Source organism: Cervus elaphus, chromosome 6 (assembly GCF_910594005.1).
Source record: "Cervus elaphus chromosome 6, mCerEla1.1, whole genome shotgun sequence".
Classification (NCBI taxonomy): Eukaryota; Metazoa; Chordata; class Mammalia; order Artiodactyla; family Cervidae; genus Cervus; species Cervus elaphus.
In genome coordinates this window covers 18715196-18735081 of record NC_057820.1, presented here as the reverse complement: position 1 = coordinate 18735081, position 19886 = coordinate 18715196, and the positions used below count along the sequence as shown (strand labels likewise).

Here is a 19886-nt window from a genome sequence, read left to right as displayed (position 1 = left end):
AAGGCCACATCTAGGAGCTGGGGCATGGGCATTTGTGGGCCAAGTTGTAATTTTTGGAGTTTCTGCCTAATATGAGGGGTGGACTGGCTAGGTGGGAATACTGTCAGGAGGAGGATGTCCTAGGTTTCCACCCTGGGAGATCAGAGCTTAGAAGGAGATCATCTAAAGTGTTGGGAGAGTCTTCTGTTCTCCAGGTTTTAAATTACAGGAGCCACATAGGGTAGGATTTTGCTAAAGGACTGTGAAAGCCTGAATATAGGGAATCTCACTCCACTCTCTCATCTGGCGGCAATAAAGATCCAATTGCAGAAGTTTATTATAATTTAGAGGCCCATTTTCAGGCCATTTTTCTCCATTTCCCAACTTAAAAATAAGTCCAGGCACTGCTGCAGTAGAATTTAAGTTTCTCCTTCTTTAACCCTTCAGTTTTAAAGAATTTCCAGTTCTTAAGGATACACTCCAGAAATGTTTTTTCTGACTTGGAGGGGGATCCTCCCATGTTGAGTAACCTGCAACTGAGAACAAGACAGTGCTTCTAGAATGGAATCCATCATCCTGGAAACTTTTACCAAGAGGTTTTAACCTGAAGGGGTGCAGGGCGTCCCCTAAATTCCCTTTGGACCTAATGGGATTTCAAGCATCCTCTTCTCTCCCATTGATTTCTGACCAGACATCTCTGGCCCCTATGATACCATGTGCAGGACACCCCACCCAACAATTAGAGAAGGGTTTTCAAGCTAAGTGTAAACTGGTTGCCAGGACTTTGCTTAGGAGGGATCCCTTGTCTGTAGAGCTTATGTCCTATGGTGAGTCTTTCCATGCTGGGGTGTATTCCTCGTGACTGAGCATCTACAATGCTTATGATTTGGTCTTCTGGGTAGCAGCCAGTCTAATAGGCTGTCCCTAGCAGTACGTGTAGGCTACCAAGGCCTGGAGTGAAGGGGTCCAATAGATGCAAAGAAGAAACTTGGGGAAATTGGAGCACTGTGGAAGATGGCATGGGACTCAAGGTTTGAGGCCCAGCAGGCAGAGAAATTCTCAGAGTAGATTTCTGGGCGTTGAGTGAGGTGAGAGACTAGACAAGAGAAGAACCCCAAAATCATTTGCTCTGTCTTCCTGGCAGCTGAGATAGAATTAATTAATCATCTGATGATTTTGTCCGACAGACAGCATGGAGTGTGACAGTGGCTGGGATGCAGCTTAAGAATGATATCTAAGAAATCCTTCCCTAGAAGAAGGATATTATAAGAAGGAGATAGGAGTGAGAAAGAGAACTTGTTGTGGGAGTAAAGTGGAAAAGAAAACTGTAGTGGAGGGTTTCACACAGGACAGTGAGAGAGAGACAGTGAGAGAAAGAGAGAGACAGAGACCCTTTGGGCTCCTGCATGGTTGGAAATTATGTTTCCATCTTGTCCCAGAGGACAGCATCAACTGTCACCCAAGCATTATTTTAATCTTGAGAAGAAAGCCAAGGGGAGATGAGAGAAAGAAGGCAGGAGTGAAAGTCAGGGGCCTTAAGTGACAGCTGGCTGAAGCCCATGGTTTACCTTGACTTTCCAAATTCCCGAGTTGTCATACCACATCCAATCTCGGGGGGCCTCCATCTGCAGCAGCTTGAAGTGGGATTTGGGCTCACTGGCCAGAGATTGAGTCTGGGTCACGGCAATGAAAGCACCAGATACTAACCACTAAACCTGTGGTCAGTGACAAGACCCTGGCTTCCTGGCTTTGCAAAAAAGAATTCCCGCAAAGACAAAAAGTAGTGAAACAAATAAAGTGCTTGTTAGGAGGAATAGAGCAGTACGTGTGGATAGACTCATGTGAGGACTCAGAGAGAGCCACTGAGTTTCGCCCTCGTGGCAGTCTGAACAGTTTTATGTGGCATTTCTTCTGGGTTTCCTTGGCCAATCATTTTGGTTTGCCTGGTTCACAGTCTATGTTTGGTATATCACGGGATCCTCCCATGTGTGTGCATGCCTCTCTTAGCCAAGATGGATTCTACCAAAAAGGCGAAAGGGTAGAGCATCCCTTTGACCTCCAGGGAACCTTTGTGTGCGTGTGTGGTTGGGGAGGTCTCCTGACTTTGATAACAAGAAATATGTGGTCTGGGCAGGGCCCAGAGTCCTCCCTTAATTGTCCTGCTATTGTTGTCTTGGAGTTTCAGTCTACAGGAGGTCTTCTGACTTCAAGAATGAGAAATATGTGGTCTGGGCAGGGCCTAGCCTCTCCCTTAACTCTTGTCATGGGGTTTCGGTCCACAGAGAATCAATTTTACCCTGAGATTTACCCTGGGGGCTGGGGGGGTTCCATCTACCTCCTGCCTCAATTTCATGGATAGAGGGAGCTCACATTTTACAAAATTTATTTATTACTTTTAGCTGCATTGGTCTTCTTTGCTGCATGGGCTTTATCTTGTACAGGTTCTAAGAGAGGCAGCAGAGGATGAGATGATTAGATAGCATCACCAACTCAGTGGACATGAATTTGAGCAAACTCTGGGAGACAGATTGCTTCCCAAGTGGCGCTAGTGGTAAAGAATCTGCCTGCCAATGCAGCAGATGCCAGAGACCCGGGCTCGATCCCTGGGTTGGGAAGATCCCCTGGAGAAGGAAATGGCAACCCACTCTAGTATTCTTGCCTGAAAAAATTCCATGGACAGAGGAGCCTGGCAGGCCACAGTCCATGGGGTTGCAAAGAGTGGGACATGACTGAGCACTTGTCAGCAGCTGGGAGGTAGTGGAAGAGAGAGGAGCCTGGCGTGCTGCAGCCCATGGGGTCTGAGTTGGACACGACTTAGCAACTCAACAACAGGTTCCAGGGAGCACGGGCTTCAGTAGTTGCAGCTCGTGGGCTTTAGAGGGCTCCAGAGCACAGGCTCAGAAGTTGTGGGGCATGGTCCCAGTTGCACCGCCACATGTGGAATCTTCCTGGACCAGGGATCGAACCCCTGTTCCCTACATTGGCAGGAGGACTTTTCTCTAATATGTCACCAGGGAAGACTGTTTTGAAGCAAGGTTCTGGAGTGACAGCCCACCAGTCTTCACTCCCAGGGGGAAGGGGAGGTTACCAGTTGTAGGTGGGATGAGATCAGGGTGGCTCACTGGTTGTCAGGGAAAGAGCAGAACAGCACAGCCATTCACTGCCCCTTTGATAAGCTCTCAGGGTGCAGATGTTCTGATCTAACACCTAGAACAGTTAATAGCTGGGGTCAGTGGCAAGGACGCAGGCATCTACTGATTGGGGAAGGTCAGTCATCTGAGTAGAATGTAGGTGACACAGGCACTGGTCAAGCAGAGGATGAACAGAGAGAGCAAGAGTACAGTCATCTTGGGGCGCCTACCCATACAGGGCAGTTCAGCTCAATTCTGACACTGCCACCTGTAAACAGTGTCAGATTCTGTGTGTTAAGGGCTCAGAGCCACAGGACTGCCCTCCCTTTCCTACTTCAGACATCCATTGTACATCCAGGTTGTTACCTGTGCTTCTTTTTAAAACATTTCTTTCATTTATTCATTTTTAAATTTTTTGGTTGTACAGGGTCTTCATCACTGCCCGCGGGCTTTCTCAGGTTTGCAACAAGCGGAGGCTATTCTTCATTGGGGTGCACCAGCTTCTCATCGCGATGGCTTCCCTTGTTGAGGAGCACAGGCTCTAGGCACACAGGCTTCAGTAGTTTTGAAGCACATGGGCTCAGTAGTTGCTGCTTAAGGGTTATAGTGCCTGGGCTCAGTAGTTGTAACGCACATCCCGAGGCATGTGGAATCTTCCAAGACCAAGGATCAAACACATGTGCCCCTGCATTGGCAGGCAGGCTTCCAATCCAGTGAGCCAGCAGGGAAGTCCTCACCTGTGCTTCTGACCAGGCAGATCAGAGGTTCCCATGATCCCCTCTTCATTTCCATTAATTTGCTGAAGTGGCTCACAGAACTCAGGAAGACAGTTTATTATTAGATTATTGATACATTACAAAGGGTATTAAAGGACACAGATGGACAATCAGATGAAAAGATATCCAAGGGGAGCTTCAGAGCCTGTGGAGTTTAGGGTGCGTCACTCTCCCAGCACACAAATCCCAAAACTCTCTGAATGCTGTCCTTTAGGGGTTTTATGGAGGCTTCATTGCATAGGTGTAATTGATGAAATCATTGGCCATTGGTGATGAACTCAGTCTCCAAACCCTTCTCCCCTCCCTGCCTCTGGGAGTCTGGGAGTTGGGGCTGAACGTTCCATCCCTAGTAAATCCTAAAGGAAATCAACCCTGAATATTCATTGGAAGGACTGATGCTGAAGCTGAAACTCCAATACCTTGGCCACCTGATGTGAAAAACTGACTCATTGGAAAAGACCCTGATGCTGGGAAAGATTGAAGGCAGGAGGAGAAGGGCGTGGCAGAGGATGATATGGTTGGATGGCATTGATAACTCAATGGACGTGAGTTTGAGCAAACTCCAGGAGACAGTGAATGACAGGGAAGCCTGGTGTGCTGCAGTCCACGGGGCTACAAAGAGTCAGACATGACTGAGCAACTGAACAACAATAACAATAACAATCACAGGTTGGTTCCCCTGGCAACCAGCCCCCATCCTCAAGGGTTTTATAAAAGTCACTTCATTAGCATAAACTCTGTAGTTAAGAGGAGCTTGTTATGAATAATAAGACACCTTTATCACTTTTATCACTTAATAAATTCCAAAGATTTTAGGAGCTCTGTACCCTGAACAGGAATGAAAGTCAAATATGTATAAACCACAATATCACAGTCAAAAGTCAAAGTGTTAGTTGCTCAGTTGTGTCTGACTCTGCGACCCCGTGGGCTATAGCATGCTAGGCTCCTCTGTCCATGGGATTCTCTAGGCAAGAACACTGGAGTGGGTTCCCTATCCCTTCTCCAGGGAATCTTCCCAACCCAGGGATCAAGCCCAGGTCTCCCACATTGCAGGCAGATTGTTTACCATCTGAGTCACCAGGGAAATCCAAGAATGCTGGAGTGAGTAGCCTATCCCTTCTCCAGGGATATGACAGTAGTCCTCTCCAATCTTCCTGCATCCAAGTTGATCCTTCACTTGAAATTTACCTGAAGACTTGTTAGGGGGCAAGCAAAGATAATGTGCCCAAGCAAAGCTTATTATGAAGTACATTTTGTTAGGTTTGTCCCAATTTCTCTCCATCCTGAGAGGCAGTGTGGGGTAATGGAACATTGATTTGATTAAAAAAAATTTTTTTTTGATGTGAACCGTTTTTAAAAGTCTTTATTGAATTTGTTACAGTATTGTTTCTGTTTTATGTTTTGGTTTTTGTTCACCAGGCATATGGGATCTTAGCTCCCCAACCAGTGATCTCTCTTGCACCCCCTGCACTGGAAGGCAAAGTTCTGACCATTGGACTGCCAGGAAAGTCCTGATTTGATTTGGAGTGAGAATATGCTGTGCGTGCTTAGTCACTCAGTCATGTCTGGCTCTTTGCGACCCCATGGACTGTAGCCAGCTAGGCTTTTCAGTCCTTGGAATTCTCCAGGCCAGAATACTAGAGTGGGTAGCCTCTCCCTTCTCCAGGGGATGTTCCCAACCCAGGAATTGAACCAGGGTCTCCTGCATTGCAGGAAGATTCTTTACCAGCTGAGCTACCAGGGAATACCTGGGAGTGAAAATTTCTTTGCTCAGATTCTGTTTTTCTAAACTGTGTGATCTTGGACTAATCATTGATCAGCTTAGTCATTTAAATTTCCTCCTACTAATCTGTGAAATGGAAGTGGTTTCTGACCTATCCATCTTATGTGCTCATTGAGAGTATTAAATAAGATAAAGTCCAAGGATGAATTGAATGAATAATTAAAAAAAATCAGACTCATATAAAGGGGAGTGGCTAAAATGTACAAAAATGCAGCAAGGAAATTTCTTTTGGTCATTTCCACAAATAATTCTTGGCAAAAGTATCAGTTAATATTTACTGAGATGCCACCCTATATCGGGCACTGTACTAGACTCACACTGTCCACTTAACGTTACAACAGCCCTGCTAAGTACGAACTATTACCTTTACTGAGTTGATGAGGAAATGGAGGCGCTGAGACTTTAAGTAAATTGTGAAATTCAAACCCTTCTCTGGCTCACTCCACAGGCCCTGTTCCTCCCTTTGCTCTCAGCTAAAGAGCCTGCTCCTTCAGAGCACTGGCTGCATTGTGGCATTGTCATTGGTTTGCTGTGATCTCCTTGAGAACTGGAACCCTCTCTTCCCATTTATTCCTTTAGCATCACATTCAGCGTTAGGCTCATAGAAGGTAGTTTTCATTGTCTTCTTGAATTAAGTACTTATTATATGCTTAACTCACTCACAGTGTGTTAGACGCTGAGATGTAATACATTTCCACTTCAGAATCGGACGAAAGAAAAACACTAAAATTGAAAATACAGTGCTTCTGGATACTCAGGCAATATGATTATACTATTTGCTTTCTTGTATTGCTTTCCTCATAGGGCAGTTTCAAAAACAAGCAAATTACCTCAGTTGTTCTTGAGTTAACTGATTATAGTCCACCAGGCTCCTCTGCCCATGGGAGGGAAGGACAATATGGATAGACCTTTAAAGGTATTGATTTTTCTATTTCTTGAGTTGACTGGTTTCTTTTCTAGATTTCATTGCTCAGTCATGGCTGGGTGAGTTGGATAGTTGGGTAGTGCCCATAAACAAAAAAAGGAGAGCAGTATATGACACAGAGCAACATCGTGGCTATTTATCCACACAAGGGAAAGTGTATCAGCAATGATTCAAACATGCCTAAATCTGCCCAGGCTTCACCGTCAGTTCAGTTCAGTTGTTCAGTTGTGTCCGACTCTTTGTGACCCTATGGACTACAGCATGCCAAGCTTCTCTGTCCATCACCAACTCCTGGAGCTTGCTCAAACTCATGTCCATCAAGTTGGTGATGCCATCCAACCATCACATCCTCTGTCATCCCCTTCTCCCACCTTCAGTCTTTCCCAGCATCAGGGTCTTTTCCAATGAGTCAGCTCTTCGTATCAGGTGGCCAAAGTATTGGAGTTTCAGCTTCAGCATCAGTCTTTCCAATGAATATTCAGGATTAATTTCCTTTAGGATTGACTGATTTGATCTCCTTGCAGTCCAAGGGACTCTCAAGAGTCTTCACCACAGTTCAGAAGCATCAATTCTTCAGTGCTCAGCTTTCCTTATGGTCCAACTCTTACATTCATACATGACTACTGGAAAAGCCACAGCTTTGACTAGATGGACCTTTGTCTGCAAAGTAATGTCTCTGCTTTTTAATATGCTGTCTAGGTTGGTCATAGCTTCTCTTCCAAGAAGCAAGCATCTTTTAATTTCAAGGCTGCCGTCACTGTTTGCAGTGATTTTGAAGCCCAAGAAGAGAAAGTCTGTCTCTGTTTGTATTGTTTCCCCATCTATTTGCCATGAAGTGATGGGACCAGATGCCATGATCTTAGTTTTGAATGTTGAGTTTTAAGCCAGCTTTTTCAGTCTCCTCTTTCACTTTCATCAAGAGGCTCTTTAGTTCTTCTTTGCTTTCTGCCACAAGGGTGGTGTCATCTGCATATCTGAGGTTATTGATATTTCTCCCGGCAATCTTGATTCCAGCTTGTGCTTTATCCAGCCTGGCATTTCGCGTGATATACTCTGCATATAAGTTAAATAAGCAGAGTGACAGTATTCAGCCCTGACATATTCCTTTCCCAGTTTGGAACCAGTCCATTGTTCCATGTCCGGTTCTAACTCTTGCTTCCTGACCTGCATGTAGGTTTCTCAGGAGGCAGGTAAGGTGGTCTGGTATTCCCATCTCTTCAATATTGTTGTGATCCACACAGTCAAAGGCTTTGGCGTAATCAATAAAGAAGTAGATGTTTTTCTGGAACTTTCTTACTTTTTCTATGATCCAGTGGAGCTAATTGTAAATTAGCCAGATCGATCATTATAAATTGTCCCCTGAGTCCTAGCAACACTCTCATGTGAAGAATACTCGGTGTTTTTGGATGAGGATAAAATGAGTTTATTTTTATTTTTTAGACAGAAGAAGCTTTAAAATGTTCTTCTAAATGTTCATACCTGTTAGACTTTTCTATCATCAGAAATAGTTCTAGGTATTTCCCTTTCCATTGGTGAGTGTGGTATACAAACATATATTTTTCTAAACTTTTAAATGATTATAGTTATACAAAAAGGGGGCTTCCCAGGTGACCCAGTGATAAAGAACATGCCTGCCAACACAGGAGACATAAGAGACGTGGGTTCAATCCCTGGGTCGGGAAGAGCCCCTGAAGGAGGGCATGGAAACCCACTCCAGTATTCTTGCCTGGAGAATCCCAAGGACAGAAGAGCCTGGTGGGCTACAGTCCACGGGGTCACACAGAGTTGGACACAACTGAAGCGACTTAGCATGCCCATGAAGTTAGAAATGGGCAGTAACTGCCAAAGTTCAAGACAAGCACTTAGGAAGCCACCGAGGCAACAAACAACAGCTTTACACACACATACACACACATACAGAAATGTGTGTGTATGTTGTTATTTGTTGTTTAGTTGCTCAGTAGTGTTCAGCTCTTCACGATCCCATGGATTATAGTCCACCAGGCTCCTCTGTCCATGGGAGGGAAGGACAATATGGATAGACCTTAAAGGTATTAAGTGAAAATCGCTCAGTCATGTCCGACTCTTTGCGACCCTACGGACTATAAAATTCATGGAATTCTCCAGGCCAGAATACTGGAGTGGGTAGCCTTTCACTTCTTCAGGGGATCTTCCCAACTCAGGATCAAACCCAGGTCTCCTGCATTGCAGGCGGATTTCTTTTACCAACTGAGCTATCATTACACCAAGTGAAATAAGTCAGATAGAGCAAGACACACACAGTATGATCTCGCTTATATGTGGAATCTAAAATAAGCAAACCAAACTATGTATATGGAGAGCAAGTTGGGGGTTGTCAGAGGTAAGGGTTGGGTGTGGGTGAAATGGGTGAAGCAACAACCTATACTATCTAGCAGTATAAATTTGCAGTTGTAAAATAAGTAAGTCTTGGGAGTGATACACAGCATGGTGACTATCATTACTAACATGTATCACGTATTTCAAAGCTTCTAAGAGAATAAATCTTAAAAGTTCTCATCTCAAGAAAAAAACTTGTACCTGTGTGGTGATAGATGTTAATGATTTACTGTGATCATCATTTCACAGCATATACACGTCAAATCATTATGTTGTACATGTGAAACTAATATAACGTTATATGTCAATTATATCTCCAAAACCCGCCCCCCTCCCAGAAGCCCAAAACCCTGGTGTGAGTGCTAGGCCAGCTCACAGCTGACCAAGGTCTAGCCCAAGCACTCAGGTTCCAAGGTGGCAGGAGCTGCTTTCTCTTTCTCAGGATGTAAGTGGGACAACTGATAACACTTGGATAAGATAGGTCCATAGGTTAATTAGCTGATAGTAGTTTGCCAACATCAGTTTCCTGGTTTCGATATTTATACTATGGTTTGTAAAATATTAACTGGGAAAGCCAGGTGAGGGCTGTATGGGGACTCTGTGCATTATTTTTAAAATATTTTATTGAGATATATTTTACACTCATTTTACATACAATAGAGTAGCCAGTGGTATTTTATTGGGGGGGCTGCCTTGTGGAGCATGCGAGATCCTAGTTCCCCCACCAGGGACTGAACTTGCACACCCTGTCGCCCCCATCCCCACCACAGTGGAAATGCAGAGTCTTCTTAACCACTGGACTGACCATTTTACATGCTATAGAATTCACTCATTCAAAATGGATATAGTTCAGTGATTTTAGCCTGTTTATAGCTGCATAACCACCATCATAATCTAATTGTGAAATACGTTAGCGCACACCCTCTAAAGAAAACCCACATCCACCAACAGTCGCACCTCCTTTCCTCTTGCCTCCTCCACCTCCAAACGACATCTAATGTGCTTTTTGTCTCTATTGCTTTGCTTATTCTGGTCATTTCATATAAATGGAATCAGAGAATATATGATCTTTTGTGACTGATGTCCTTTAGTTAGCATAAAGTGTGCAAGGTTCAGTCTTGTCACAACATGGATTAGCACTTTTTCTAAACTGCTGAATAATATTCCATTATGTGGATAGACCATTTTGTGTTTATCCATTCATCAGTGGATGGATATTGAGGTTGTTTCTACTCTTTTATTACTATGAATAATGCTCCTATTACTATCTGCCTACCACACAGGTTTTTGTGGGGACATGTATTTTCATTTCTCTTGGGCTTTATCTGGAAGTAGAATGGCTGGGTCAAAATGCTAGCTTATGTTTAGTAGTTTGGAAAACAGCTATGCTCACCACTATACCATCAAAGCCATGTTTAGCATTTCCAACCACTTCAAACTATTTTCCAAAATGGTTGGGTTTTGTTTGCAGTTTCTGTCATCGTGGCCAACATTTGTTATTGCTTGTCTTTCTATGTGTTACTTTGCAGTACTTTTCATAAGTCTAGAATTATTTCCAAAAAGTAAAAAACAGAACATGAAAGAGAAGATGGAAAAAGGAAAGCCCCCATAGGACTTAGAGCAAAAAATACAAAAGCAATCTATCACAAAAGCTGTAAAAATATATATATATTCCCAAATCCTAGTAGTATACGGTGTAAATATAGATGTAATATTTCTGAACTCTGGTTGCTTTTCCCCCTTATAATTCTTAGGAACCATCCTAAAGAATTTCTTTTTTTCGTATAAAGCACTATAAAATGCACTCAGAATAGTGAAGTCGCTCAGTCGTGTCCAATTCTTTGCGACCCCATGGACTGTAGCCCACCAGGCTCCTCGGTCCATGGGATTTTCCAGGCATGAATACTGGAGTGGGTTGCCATTTCCTTCTCCAGGGGATCTTCCCAACCCAGGGATAGGTGAAGCTTATTTAAAATTTATCAGGTTTGTATTTTTTATATACATTAAGGTGGCTTTTTATTTTGGTTTTGATTTTTTTCCAATGTGCCATAATGACTTTTTCCCCCCCCATAATGACTTTTTACTGCTCTTTTACAATAAAACGGAGACGCTAACCACTGTGGATCTCTTAGCAAACAATGCGAAAGAAGGTTCTAGCAAGTGAACGAAAAGCAGGGAGGGGTGGTGGTGGTGGTGGGCGTGTGTTATATGTGGGTCTCTTTGTGTAGGGAGGAGGTGTCTGTCTTCAAGGGCAGGTTCATCAGGCGAGGGAACGATGGGAACTTGCCTCTCTGCCTGGGCTCTGGCTCCCTTGCAGGGAGGAGGGTCAAGGGGGGCCGGGACAAGGGCAGGACAGAGTGTGTGCCGAGGGGTAAGGTCCGCGTTAGGCTGAACCAAGTTATCAAACCATCACTGCCCATCAACAGCCTCGGGTTTGCCCTTTAGGGCTGAGAACTCGCTCGCCTGCATTTCCAGTGCCCGGGGGAGGTGTGGTCTCCGCGAGGAGGGAGGGCGAGGTGGGGTTCTCCCCTGGGTGACTGCCCGCCTCTCAGGATGGAGAGTGCCCGCGGCCGGCGTGCGGTGTTCACAAGGCACCAACATTTGGCGCTCCAGGATGTGGGTTGTGCACGCGCCTTTCTCCTCTGCTGGGGCGCGACCTTGACCTTTTTGCCCCGGGGGCAGCCAACGGGGAGCCGGAGCGCAGGGTCAGAGGCGATCAGGGCCAGGCTGGCTCCAGGCGGCTGCACCTTCGGGGCCGCGGGGGAGGGTATCTAGGCCAGGACCCGGGCTGGTCCCTGTCCCGGAGACAGAGATTGGGGCCCCACTCCCTCATGGCCCCCTGTCGCTCTGTCCGCAGGAGCCACCCAGCCTCACCTGGCATTTATAATACATTTTTTAAAGTTTTCATCAGATGAGTGGACTGATCAGCTGTCTTCTGATCAGGAAATAAGACAGACAGAAATATCATCACCAGCACCCTACTCCTGGCCCTGCTGACTTTAGCACCCCTTAAGCGGGCTTCCCAGGTGGCATGACTTTGGTAAAGAACTTGCCTGCCAATACAGGAGACCCAGATTTGATCCCTAGGAAAGGAAGATCCCCTGGAGGAGGGCATGGCAACCCACTCCAGTATTCTTGCCTGGAGAATCCCATGGACAGAGGAGCCAGGCAGGCTGTGGCCCGTGGGGTGGCAAAGAGTCATACATGACTGAAGCGACTTAGCGCGCACACGCAGGCTGGCCTCAGATGCTACTTCCTGCCACGTGTCTATTTTTTTTTTTTTTAATAACAAGAAGCAACCACAACTTTCAAAACAAATTCCTTCTGTGGATTCATGACAAAGAAAGTAAACAAATTGCAGTCATGCCATTTCTGTTGCACACCTTTTTTTTTTTTTTAAACAATAATTGTCTTGATTTTAGGAAAAGGAAGCTCCCAATCCTGCATGTAAGCTCTACCAGGGCAGGGAATATGTGGGCTTTGTTCGCTAAGGTGTGTCCAGAGCTCAGTGGAGGGGCTGGCACACAGTAGGTGCCCATTAACACGCCTGGTACTAGTCTCTCAACGTGTCATCTGGCTACAGCTGGAGTGCATCAGACACAGCCTAGCGCTCATCCCTGGAAACCACTTAAGCAGTGGCAGTTCTTTCCGGAACTCCTTAGACTGCCTGGCAGCCCACATTCCAAACCTCAGTACTCACATGACAGAAACCATCATTTTGAGTGATGGCTTTCTGTATGTGGGGCCTTGGGAAGAAGGGGCATTGCAGGAAATGCTTGCTTTAAAAAAAAGTATGTTTGAACTTTCTTTGGCCTTTCCCTTTTATCCTCAAATATCAAAACAAAACAACCAGGAAAGGCTATACAAAATGTTGCACATTTCCTCTCTTTAGAGCGGAGAACCGAGCAGAGAGTGGGGTTATCACTAGGTTGCTGGCTGATAGATATTTTTAACTACCTTTATAATTTTGTACATTGTCTGAAAAAAGCTTTATTTTACAATTAGCAATTATTCCTTTTATAATCAAAGCAAGAAATACCCATTTTGGAAACAAAAAGAAAATGCAGTGGCCAAAAATAGTGTATAGGTTTGCACCGATTATCCTATAGCTGTCTGAATGTTTTTCTCCTTAGACCCTAGCCAATGCCTGAAAACAGCTGGCATTCATGAATTTCACGAAATTCAAGAATGAATGAATGAATTGATATGCTTCCCATGATCTCTCTCAGGAAAATATGTTTGTTTGTTTGTTTGACTGATTCATGCTCGGTCGTGTCTGACTCTTTGTGACCCTGTGGACTGCAGCCCACCAGGCTCCTCTGTCCATGGAATTTTCCAGGCAAGAATACTGGAGTGGGTTGCCATTTTCTCCTGCAAGGGATCTTCCCGACCCAGGGACTGAACCTGCGTTTCCTGTGTCTCCTGCTTTGCAGGTGGATTCTTTACCACTGAGCCTTGGGGAAAACTTATGCTGTGATTTTTAATATAATTATATGAATATTTCATTATAATTTTCTGGAGATTTCAGAATAAAGACTTGCCTGCAGTTATCTAGCCATCCTTTCCTTTCCTTGACTGCCTTCACTCAGTATATAATTTATGTATTTGTGTATTCAGATTGGCTGCTGCTAACCCTGAAAGCAGAGACCGGAGCATCCTCTGAGTGCTTTTGAAGTCCACCAAGGGTAATCTGAATATTTTGTAGCCAGCAGCTGTGTGCTTTCTGCCAGTTAGTTTGTTGGAAAGTTTACCTCCTCAGTGTAGGGGCCTAAACAGTTTTTAGTCCCAAAGTCAAAGCTTTGGTTGGTTTCTGTTTCTTTCACTTTTTTTGACTTCCTCTCTTGAATATGAAACATGGTGGGGCCCCCGGTGCGCCTGTGGACTTCAGCACAGAGAACCAAGCAGAGAATGGGGGCCCCAGGAGGTTTCAAATTTCATTTCTCGGGAAGGTTTCCTATAGCCTTGGGGAAGCTTGCTCCATCCAGTCTGGCTCAGCACAAACTGCAGTAAGAACCAGCATCCCAGACTTCTTTTTTGAACAATGTAGCTTATTCTGAAAAAGATCTTGCATCTTCTCACATGAGAGTTCTTACTCAAGAACTTACTCAATCGACTCTCTGATAGTCATCAAGAGGGAGAGAAAACAAACACACTTACTTCTCTGAGGCTTCAATAGCATTTCACAACTCTAGGGATCCTTTAGGTTGCCAATAAAATATAAAAGAAAAACACAAAACATCCAAACAACTGCAAATCTCCTTGCTTCAGCCATTAAGTCCCTGACAATGTTTAACTGTAACCCTTCAAGGTTAAAGATCAACAGGAGGAGTTGAGGGCAAGATAACAAAAGACAACTTCCCCAAAATCACTTTAGTGACTGGCAATGTTTCTAAGAATTTCTGGGACCTTGTCTATAAGCCTATCTCCTCTGTTCAGTGGTCTTCAATGCGTCAGTGTGTAAAAGCCGCTTGGAGAGGTTGTTCACAATGTAGATTCCTGGGCACTGTCTCCGGAGACTGTGATTTATGTGGGCTGGGCTGGGGTCCAGGAATCTGACTGAGAACCCCCAGGCCTGCTGCCCCATCTGCCGTAGGGTGCAGTCATGTAGAGTAATGTAGCCCTTCTGCATAGACCCACCTTGGTGAGAATCCGAAAAAAAATGCCTTCCTCTTCTCCAGGCAGATGCAGTCATGTTAGGGCCTCCATCTGGTCAAGGAGCACAGGCTGAACTAGCCCCGCTCAGCCCTGGGCTGCGTGCCCATGCATCTCAGGAGAATGGGGCATCAGTGACTTTACCACGGACACTTTGTAACCCACATCTCTGGGCTTTTTTTTTTTTCCTCTGGGCTTTTTATTTCTCTTCTGTTAAGAACTTCCCTGGTGGTCCAGTGGTTAAGCATCTACCTATCAGTATAGGGGACCGGGTTTGATCCCTAGTCCGGGAAGATTCCACATGCCAAGGGGCAGCTAAGACCATGTAGCAACTATGGAAGCCCGTGCACCCTCGAACTCTTCAAGAGAAGCCACTGGAATGAGAAGCTCGTGTACCACGACTAGAGGGTAGCCCCTGCTTGCCACAACTAGAGAAAACCTGTGCAGCAATAAAGACCCAGCCCAGCCATAAATAAATAAAAATTTAAAAAATAAAAAGAATAACTGCCAATACAGGGCTTCCCTGGTGGTCTGATGGTTAGGAATCCGCCTTCCAATGCAAGTCACCCGTGTTTGATCCCTGGTCAAGGAACTAGAATCCCACATGCCGCGGGGCAAAATAAGTGTGTGGGCCACAACTAAAGAAGCACGTGCTCTGCAACTACTGAGCCCTTGCACTCCACACACGAGTCTATGCTCCACACCATGAGGAAGAGCCCATGTGCTGCAGTGAAGACCCAGGAGAGCCGAAAACAAAAACCAAGAATAACTGCAGATCAGACCCACTTTAGCAAACACTACTGGGTGCCCAATGTGTGAAGTGTCTGTCTTTGATTTAGCGGGGGTTTAAGAGAGTCTGTAGTTCCCTCTCCATGGTCAGCAACTCTGCCCATCGCTGAGTGACTACATGGTTGTTGCATTTCTTGCCAACTTTGATCCCACAGGGCAGAGTGAGTGATGAAAGAGTTGACGGAGGCCACTCAGGAAAAAAGGTAGAATGGAGGCAGGAGAAATTGAAATGAGGATCTTGGTGGAGAGGCTTGGAAGAGAGACTGGGACTCCTTTCTTCAGAAGACTCCTTTCATGGGATGACCTCAATGGCCAGAAACCTTGCAGAATTTGGTTCACCATTTAAACATCCTCATTTCACCCATTAGTAGTCACAATTAATCTTATACCTGTTTTTCCAGCGTTGGAACACGTCATCTTTCTAAGAACAGCCCCTTATCTTGAAAAGGATAGCCCCTTATCTTTCTAATAGTATTAATATACTACACTGATTGCATTAATATTAAACAATATATAGCTTCAATTTTCCTCTTCTTTCTGGTATTTATTGATGTTAATTTTTTTTTTATTTTGATGAAAGCATTTTCATCTCGTAACTTCTCATCTTGAGAGCTCACAAATGTATAGTGAGAAATGGTCTCTTTCTTTACACATATAAATAAAGCACTAGAATTTAAGTTTGAGGAATTCTAGAGTGTTTTCCTTACTTTCTTACCAAAAATTCACATTCAAGGATTCTCAGGATTTATTCTCGTTCGTTCATTATTCTCATGATTTAGCTAAATCTACAAAATTCCATCTTCTGTTTTCAAGCAGAATAGTTTCAAAACCCAAGTTTCAAAAACCAAGCAAAATATTTACAAAATACAAAGACATTAGACCAGCGCAAGTAAACATACCTATGTATGAAATAAACAGTGAAATTCATGACCCAGGTATAGACACAATGCCTAATGTATGTTTCCTGCTGAAAGCAGTATCTGATAATTCAAGACTACCTTATGAAAAGTGTGGCATCTCACACATGCTTGGCACACGTTAAATATGAATCAATTTACTACAATTAAAACAATTAGACAAGAAAACATTGGTCCTTCTGCTGAACCTCAAATAAAAACATTTCTCTATATTTGAGAAATAGAAACAAGGAAATCAAATACTTTTAAAGAGAACTTTCTTTTTAAGTGCTGAGATAAGTTTTAAAGAAATGCTTCATTTCAAAGTACTTACAGTTAAGAAATTGGTTCTGGGCAGCTGTGTCTTGTGGCTTAGAGAATCTCACTAGAAGTGAAAGACGCAGGAAAGAAGTGTATTCAACTGCAGTTTGTTTTAGTCAAAGTACATATTCAGCGTTTTTTTTACTGGCCAATGAAATCCAGGCAGAATAATTTTCAAAGTATGTTTCTTTTTCCTTGAAACTGAAACTATTTTTTTTAAAAAAATGTGTTCCTTCTCCTACCTTTTACCAAGTACACTCATATATCTTTTTAAGGTGAAAACAGATTTGATTCATTATATAATTTGATTGATTTTACCTGCCTGGCAGAACTTAGCAATTTTTAAATTTTATCCTTTAACTCAATAAATAAGATTTGGTGTGTATTTATTGCCATTTTTAAACTGGGGAGCTTAGGTAGTGTTAAGAGAAAACAAGCTATTGGGAATTCTGTATCTAATCAGACACTGATTTTTTTCTTCTGCCTCTTTGGACTCATTTGTTTTCCCTTGTTGTTGTTATTTAGTTGCTAAATCATGTCTGACTCTTCACAACCCCATGAACTATAGTCCACCAGGCTCTTCTGTTTATGGGATTCTCCAGGCAAGAATATAGGAGTGGATTGCCATTTCCTCCTCCAGGGGGTCTTCCCCACCCAGGGATCAAAACTGTGTCTCTTGCATTGGCAGACGGATTCTTTACCACTGAGCCATGTGGGAATACTTCAGGCACTGTACTAAATGCTTTTTTTTTTTTTAATTAAGTATTTATTTATTTTGGATTTGGCTGCATTGGGTCTTTGCTGTCACATGTGGGATCTTTAGTTGTGATATGTGTCAACTTAAAAAGATGCACAACATGAGAGTTGTTATTTAAGTTTTCTTTGGGGCAAAATGAGGACCACGGCCCAGGAGACAGCACCTCAGATAGTGCTGAGAAACTGTTCCAAAGTGACAGGAGGGACGGTCGGTATGTATGTGACTTTGGTGAAGGGGGAGTTCATGCAATCAGGCACTTACATTTGCAAAAGTTTTCTGCTAGTCACAAGGAGCTGATGTCCCCATGAAGGGATTTAGTGCTTTTCTAGAGATTAGGAGATGCAAGGATTGGGCTCAGAAAATCAGTTCCTGAAAATATTTAACTCTCTGAAGACCTGTTCTGCCAGTTTTCTCAGAACACAGAGTGCCCCATTCCTGAATTCCCTTCAGGGTGTGTGGAAGGTCAAGAGCTGCGGCAGCATAGAAATCAGTTCCTGCAGAAGTGAAGTGAAGTGAAGTGAAAGTCGCTCAGTCGTGTCTGACTCTTTGTGACCCCATGGACTATACTGCCCATGGAATTCTCTAGGCCAGAATACTGGAGTGGGTAGCCTTTCCCTTCTCTAGGGCATCTTCCCAACCCAGGGATCGCACCCAGGTCTCCCACATTGCAGGCGGATTCTTTACAGCTGAGCCACAAGGAATTCCTGCAGAGGCAGATGGCAAATGACAACTTGTAGTTGACACATGTGAACTTTCAGTTGCAGCATGTGGATCTAGTTCCCTGATTAGGGATCAAACCTGGGTCCCCGGCATTGAGAGCACAGAGTCTTGGCCACTGGACCACCAGGGAGGTCCTTTAAATGCTTTTCATGTGTTGATTTATTGAATTTTCCTCACAATTCTGTATGTAAAATTGTGTGGCAGCTCAGTGGTGAAGAATCCACCTGCAATGCAGGAGATGTAGGAGATGCGGGTTCAATCCCTGGCTTGGGAAGAACCCCCGGAGGAGGAAATGGCAGCCCACTCCGGTATTCTTGCCTGGAGAATCCCATAAACAGAGGACCCTGGTGGGCTACCATCCATGGGGTCTCAAAGAGTTGGACATGGCTGAGCGACTGAACAAACACACACAATTCTGTGGGGTAGGTATGATTGTCACCTCCGTTTAACTGGCAAGGAAACTGAGTCACAGCAGTGTTAAGTGGCTAGAAGGTGGCAGCTAGGAACTGGCTGACACGGGACTCTAGTCTTTGTCTGCTGAGGTCTACACCGCATCCCTCCCCTTACAGTCTGCTCTAGAGAGAAAGATCTGCCATTCCATACAACCTCAGAGGGAATGAAAAGACTGGCCACTCTCATTTCTGAAAGACTTAAATTATGAATCGGACATCAAAATGTTATGAAGTTATTTCAAAAAGAAGAAGTTCAAGTGTAAAAAAAAATTATATGGAAGTTGGATGTGATGTAGTAAAAGGAGCCATCATTTGTGTGAGGCGAGAGCAGGCCTTCCTGCTTGGTCAGATTATCAGGCCACCTGGATACAACCAATTAGCTTTCGTTTAACACTGACCGCTGTTTGCCAATTAGGACCAATTAGCTTTCACTTAATACTGACTGCTGTTTGCCAAATAGGAAATTAGGAATGGGGCGGAAACCCCCAGGAAAGTCCCGCGCACGCGAAAGTTTTGACCAATGAAATTGCTTTGCAAACGTGTAACCGATCCGCTTCTCACCCTATAAATTTGTGTAACAGCTTGGGCTCGGGGCTCTCTGACCCGCACCACTGCGTTGGTTGCGGCAGAGAGTCCTGGCTCGAGTCAGTAATAAACTTCCCTTCTTGCGAGTTGCATTGTCTTGGAGGCCTTCTCTGTTCCCGCCCGGGGATTCGGACATCGGGCATAACAGTTTGTAGCTGAGCTAATGCGGGATAAAATCCTGGTTGTGCACCTTGATAGCTGTGAGGCCTCTGGAAGTCAACTCAGAATGTAAACTTTGGTTTCCTTACCTCTAAAATTAGAAGACTAGCCTTTTTGACCAACATCTTAGCAAGATGGCAGAGGTAGCGTCTGCTCTTTCAGCTTCACTGTGCCCCTCAAGGATGACAACAAGAAGAAAGATGCTGGAAAGTCAGCCAAGAAAGACAAAGACCCAGTGAACAAATTCAGGGGCCAGACCAAGAAGAAGAAGTGGTCTGAAGGCAGAGTTCGTGACAAGCTCAATAACCTAGTCTTGTTTGACAAAGCCACATACAGCAAACTCTGTAGCGAACGTCTCAACTGTTGGGTTGACTAACTGGAGAAGTGCCCCAGCTTTCCCTTGTTTCTCATGACTTTGACTTGTTTGAAGAGTATCTATGCGGAATTAACCTCTTCTTCAAGGAGCCCTAGGTTCTTTCACCGGGGAATGGTATTTCAAAAAGATCTGTTTTAGGCAAGCTCATGGCTGTTGGATTCTCATTGCTTTTAGGGTCCTTTAGTAAAGAGAAGAGACATATGTATATTTACTTATACACATGAATG

The 19886-nt window shown here is 44.3% G+C and overlaps 1 protein-coding gene across 1 annotated transcript in view; it reads right to left on the bottom strand.

Moving 5' to 3' along the window:
- The window catches only part of LOC122696385 (placenta-specific gene 8 protein), a 31427-nt gene extending 14667 nt beyond the window's left edge, over positions 1-16760 (bottom strand). The window contains exon 1 of the mRNA XM_043906318.1: positions 16624-16760. The gene's annotated coding sequence lies outside the window, so the exon portion shown is untranslated. The remainder of the gene's footprint in view (positions 1-16623) is intronic.
- Positions 16761-19886: the final 3126 nt, after the last annotated feature.